Below are 5,944 nucleotides of genomic sequence, written 5' to 3'. Positions count from 1 at the left end.
TGTGTGCGTGTACCGTCAAATCAGATCTGACTGGTACAGGAGGATATTGCGCCTCCTTCTCCGGCAGAGCATCTGGTGGATTTGAACCGTGTTCCTCTGGGATTGCAGTGCAGCTTCTTGCCACTAGGCCACCAGAGCTCCCCCTGCCATTTTCTTTTTAAAAAAATTTTTTTATTGCCATTTTCACAATATTGAGTCTACCTGTCCATGAGCAAGGGATATTCTTCCACTTCTCAAGGTCTCTTTTTGTTTCTTGTAGTAATGTTTTGTAATTTTCTTTGACTAGTAGATCCTTTGTGCTTCTGGTTAAATTTACTCCCAAGTATTTAATCTTGTGATTAGCTATTGTGAAGGGTATTGTTTTTCTTGGCTCCAGCTCTGTATTCTCTTTGTCACTGTAGAGAAATCCAATTGATTTTTGTATGTTCATCTTGTATCCTGCCACTTTGCTGAACTGTTCAACTATGCTTAGTAGTTTTCTTGCTGAATTTTTAGGGTTTTATAAGTATACTATCATATCATCTGCAGAGAGAGAGAATTTTACCTCCTCTTTGCCAATTTGGATATCTTGTATATCCTTCTCTTGTCTTATTACTATCACTAAGACTTCCAATAACAATATTGATTAAGAGAGGTGATAGTGGGCATCCTTGCCTAGTTGCTGTTCTTAAAGGTAATGCCTTTAACCTCTCTACATTGAGAATAATTGTGGCTCTTGGGTTTGTATATATACTTTTTACTGTGCTGAAGAAATTTTTGTTGAGTGTTTTGATCAGGAAAGGGTTTGGATTTTGTCAAAGGCCTTTTCTCCATCAATTGATAGGATCATGTGATTCTTCTTTGCTTTATTAATGTGATGAGTTACATTGATGGTTTTTCCTGTGTTGAACCATCCTTTCATACCTTTTATGAATCCCACTTGGTCATGGTGAATTATTTCTTTTATGTATCATTGGATTCTATTAGCCAGTATTTTATTCAGGATTTTTGCATCTATGTTCTTAAGAGATATTGGCCTATAGTTTTCTATTTTGGTGGTGTCCTTTCATGGCTTTGGTATCAATGATATGTTTGCATCATAGAATGAGTCTGGGAGAATTCCATCTTTTTCCACTTCCTGGAATAGTTTATGCAGAATTGGTGATAGTTCTTCTCTGAATGTTTGATAAAATTCACTTGTAAAACCATCTGGTCCACGGTGTTTTTTTGTCTGAAAGTTGTTTTATTACCTTTTCAATTTCTTCTTTTGTAATGGATCTGTTCAGGTGTTCAATTTTGCTTGGTGTCTGTTTAGGTAGATTGTACATTTCTAAGCATTTGTCTATTTACTCTAGATTTTCATATTTGTTTGAGTATAGATTTTCATGATACTCTAATGTTAGCCTTTTTATTTTAATTGGTTCTATTGTGATGTTGCTCATTTCATCTCTTATTTGGATTATTTGTGTCTTTTCCTTCTTTTCTTTTGTTAGTTTTGCTAGTGGTTTGTCAAATTTATTGACCTTTTCAAAGAACCAACTCCTAGTTTTGGTGATGGTTTCAATTGTTATTCTGTTTTTCATTTTTTCCTGCTCTGATGTTTATAATTTCAGCTTTTTAGAGGGTGTTGGGTTTTCTTAGTGTTCTTTTTCAATTTGTTGGAGATGTTGGCTTAGAGAGTCAGTGGTCATTTTTTCCTGCCTTTTGATGTGCTTGCTTATGGCTATAAATTGACCTCTTATGACTGGTTTGGTTGTTTCCCAGAGGTTTTGGTAAGTGGTATTTTCATTATCATTTGTTTTAAGAACCTTTTTTGTTTCATTTTTTATTTCTTCTAGTATCCACTCCTGTTCAAGCAAGGTGTTCAGCTTCCAAATATATGGGTTTTTCTCCTTTGTCATCTTGTTATTAATTTCTAATTTTGTGGCATTGTGGTCTGAGAAGATGCTTTGTATTATTTCTATGTTTTTTTTTATTTATTGGTGCTTGTCTTGTGACCTAAAGCGTTATTTTGGAGAACGTTTCATGCACATTGGACAAAAAGGTATACCGTGTTTTTTTTGGGTGCCTTATCCTATAAATGTTTATGAGATCGAGTTGGTTTATTGTGTGATTTAATGCTTCAGTATCTTTTTTGAGTTTCTTTCTAGTAGTTCTATCTTTTCTTGAGAATGGTGTATTGAAGTCTCCAAGTACTATAGTAGTGTTTTCTATTTTCTTTTCCAGTTTTGTTAATGTTTGTTTTATATATTTTGCAGGTCTTTCATTTGATGCATAGATATTCATTATTGGTATGTTCTCTTGATCTATTGACCCTTTTACCTTTATGTAGTGACCTTCCTTGTCCTTTGTGGTGGTTTTGCATTGAAATTTATTTTATCAGAGATTAGTATCACTACTCCTGCTTTTTTCTGGTTGACATTTGTTTGGGATATTTTTCCACACCCTTTTAGTTTTAGTGTTTACCTTCATTTTTCAAGTGTGTCTCTTGTAGACAATATTTTGATGGATTTTGTTTTTTTTTTTTGTCCAGTATGCTACTCTTATTTTCTTCCATGGTGCATTTAAATCAGTTATATTCAGTATGATTTTTGGGAGGCAAGGTTTTAATGCTATCATTTTGTTCTTTTTGGTGTTATTACTAGTTACTTTGGCCCATCCTGCTCTCTGTGTCACTTCTGTCAGAAGGACATCTTTCAGTGTTCCCTGCAATGCTGGTCTTGTTTTTACAAACTCCCTTAGGTTCTGTTTTTCTGGGAATAGCTTGATCTCTCCTTCATATTTGATGGACAGTTTCTCTGGGTACAGTATTCTTGGTTGACAGTTGTGGTCTTTAAGTTTTTGATATATGCCATTTCACTGTCTTTTTGTTTGCATGGTTTCTGCTGAGAAGTCGGCACTTAATCTCATCTGCTCTCTCTTATAGGTTACTCTTTGTTTCTCTCTCACTGCTTTCAGAATTCTCTCCTTGTATTTAGTTCTGGTAAATTTGACTATGATATGCCTTGGTGTTCTTCTTTTGGGGTCTACTCTACATGGTATTTGCTCAGCTTGTTGAATATATATTCTCTCATTCTTCATTATGCCTGGGAAATATTCTTCTAGTAATTCTTCCATGACTTTTTTAGTGCCTGTACTTGCTTTCTCCTGTTCTGGGATTCCGATGATGTGCATGTTATTTCTTTTGATGGTCTCCCACACTATTCTTAGGTTTTCCTCTTTTTCTTTCTTTTTTGGTTCTGCTTTTTGCTCTAGCAGATCAGTGGTGACAATTCTAGCTTTTATTTCACTGGTTCTGTGTTCCATCTCTTCAATTCTGTTCATGTGTCCCTCCATCATGTTGACTGCGTCTGAAACCTTGGATCTCATATTTTGGATTGTGGTTTCTTGTTTTCCCATTGTCTCTAATGTGTCATTAGTTTTATATGCATTATGTTGGATTACTTTTTTAAGCTCCTCCTGATTTTTTGCTTGCAGTGTCCTTTAATTCTTCAAGTTTGTTTTTCACCCATTGAGAATATTCAATCTTTGTTCTTTTGAATTCTGTGTCAGAAAGTTCCATCAGACTTTCTGGCTTCAGGAAATCCATTGCTACTGTGTCTCTTTTTGGGGCTGATATTTTGCTTTGGACTTGTGTGGGGAGTAAGGTTGTCTTCTTCTTTTGGGACATTGCTGTGGTAGTGTGTTTCATGCCTGAAATGATAGCTGGTTCTTGATCTGATGTTACTGCTCCAGAGGAAGGTTGGACAGGCACACAAGTAGATACACATAGGGTGAGTTCTTGCGCAGACTAACACTCAGGAGGGGAGCGCAGCAAAGACCTCACTCAATTTCCCGCTGGCCTGCTTGCTCCTGGCGAATGGGTCCCAGTGCTGCTCCCTCCTCCCAGCTGTGGCTCGTTGCTCCCTACCTGACTCACTGCACCCAACAGAGGCTTCTTTTACCCTGCTAACCGAGTTCTTGTAGCTTCTGCAGCTCTCAAATGTCCATGTTGATGCACAGCAATATTTTGAGAAGCACCTATATATTTGTGCTCTCTTTTTGGCCTGAGGCCTGCAAGGCCCAGGGCCTGACAGCACTTTGTTCCCCAAAGTACTTGAGTAAGCATAGAGGATGCCTATTGTTCCTTCCTGGAAGTGGCTTGTCACTTCCATGGAGGAGCCCAGGACCTTCCTGTTGCCACTGTGGCCAGGCCTCATAGCACTTTGTTCCCCAAAGGACCTATTTCGTTGTCTGTATTCATGGGGTGTAGTCATGGTACAAGTCTTAGTTGTGGCATGGGGCATAGTCACGGTGCGGGGTGTAGTCACTATCAAACACATATTTATGTATGTATGTATGTATGTATGTATTTATGTATTTATCTTCACTGTTGTCAAATTGATTTTTATTTACGGTGATTCTCCATTATGTTTTAGAACCTTTTTAGTCCATAAGGATTTCCACTGCTAACCCAAAAACTGAGTATCTTTGGCAGTTTGAATCCACAAGTGGCTCTGTGGGAGGAAGATGAACAGTCTTCTCTCATGTGGTTTATAACCATGGGCTTGGTAGCATAACTTTCTGTCCACTAGGCCAAAGAAGCTCTCTCTATGTTGCTGTTGTTATTGTTGTTAGGTGCCATTGAGTTGTAGACGACTCATAGTGACCAATCATGGCCACCAAGCTCCTGTAGAACCCAGCTCCTGTAGATGGCCTTCAAAATGGATTTCAGCCTCATGCTGCTGAATTAACAAAAATCTTTCTTATTAGTTGAAGATAATCAATCCACACAAATAATCAAAGAGTGTTTTCAAACACATTTTTAAAGAATAAAATATTTCAGTAGCAATTTGGCAAAGGACAAACAATTCACACAAGAAAATATAGGAATATAAGAAAAACACCAAGATTCATTATTAAGTTATTTTAAAATGCTAATTAAGACAAAGAAAAATGTTTCTTACTTGTCTACTGAATAACAAAGACACAGCCTAGCCACACCTCAGTTCACTTAAAAAAATCATTCATTGTTGAATAATTTCCTTCCTTCCCAGACCCCATTTCCTTTTGCTATGCACCTCTTATACTTGACTATTGTCATACAGATAATGTCGTCATATATCCTTTTAAAATAGTCCTTCATCTGTTCCAATGCAGTGTTCATTATTTATCACTTCTTTTCTCAGTTTTCCCCAAATCCTCATGTCAGCCTTGTTTTATAAGAATGATGTTATGCAATATTCGTCCTTTTGTTACTGAAGTATTTCATTTATCATAATGTCCTCCAGATCACCCATATTGTGTAATATTTTATGAATTCCTTGTTTTTCAGTGCTGCATAGTATTCCATTGGGTGAATATATAATAGTTTTCCTATCCATACATTTGTTGAGGCACACTTGAGTTGTTTCCATCTCTTTGCTATTGTGAATAATGCAAAAATAAACATGGGTGTGCATGTATCTGCTTGGGTAACAGTTCTTGTTTCTTTGGGATATATTCCCAGTAGTGGAATTGTTGAGTCAAATGACATTTCTATTTAAAAATTTCTGAGAGCGCCATACTCCCTTTCCTAGTGGTTATACTATTTTAGATTCCCACTAGCAGTGAAAAAGGGTTCCAAATTCTCCACAACCTCACCAGCATTTGTTGTTTGCTGCTCTATTGAACTTTATTACTGTGGGTGGGTATCAAAATTTTTAAAGTAGCATATACTCTAGCGTTTTTAGTGAGAGGAAAATGGGATAATTATATTCCAAATGTGAAATAAAAGCTGTAGCATCCAGGTTTCTGAAGTGCATTACTGATACTGAAAGGGCTTTATATTCCTTTTAAGGGAGTGGTTGACCCAGGAATTTGAATAATACAGTGTGAAGGTCAAGGGACACTAAAGTCTTTTAAGTGTTGTCATAGCACTGAACAAAAATTTTGGTCTAGATTGGTATAATGAGGGTCTATCCTCCTGGAAGACTTAATAGAACAA

Source organism: Elephantulus edwardii, unplaced genomic scaffold, assembly GCF_000299155.1.
Source record: "Elephantulus edwardii isolate Elephantulus edwardi_28Jun2011 unplaced genomic scaffold, EleEdw1.0 scaffold00387, whole genome shotgun sequence".
In the NCBI taxonomy this organism is placed as follows: domain Eukaryota; kingdom Metazoa; phylum Chordata; class Mammalia; order Macroscelidea; family Macroscelididae; genus Elephantulus; species Elephantulus edwardii.
This window is presented reverse-complemented; position numbering follows the sequence as displayed.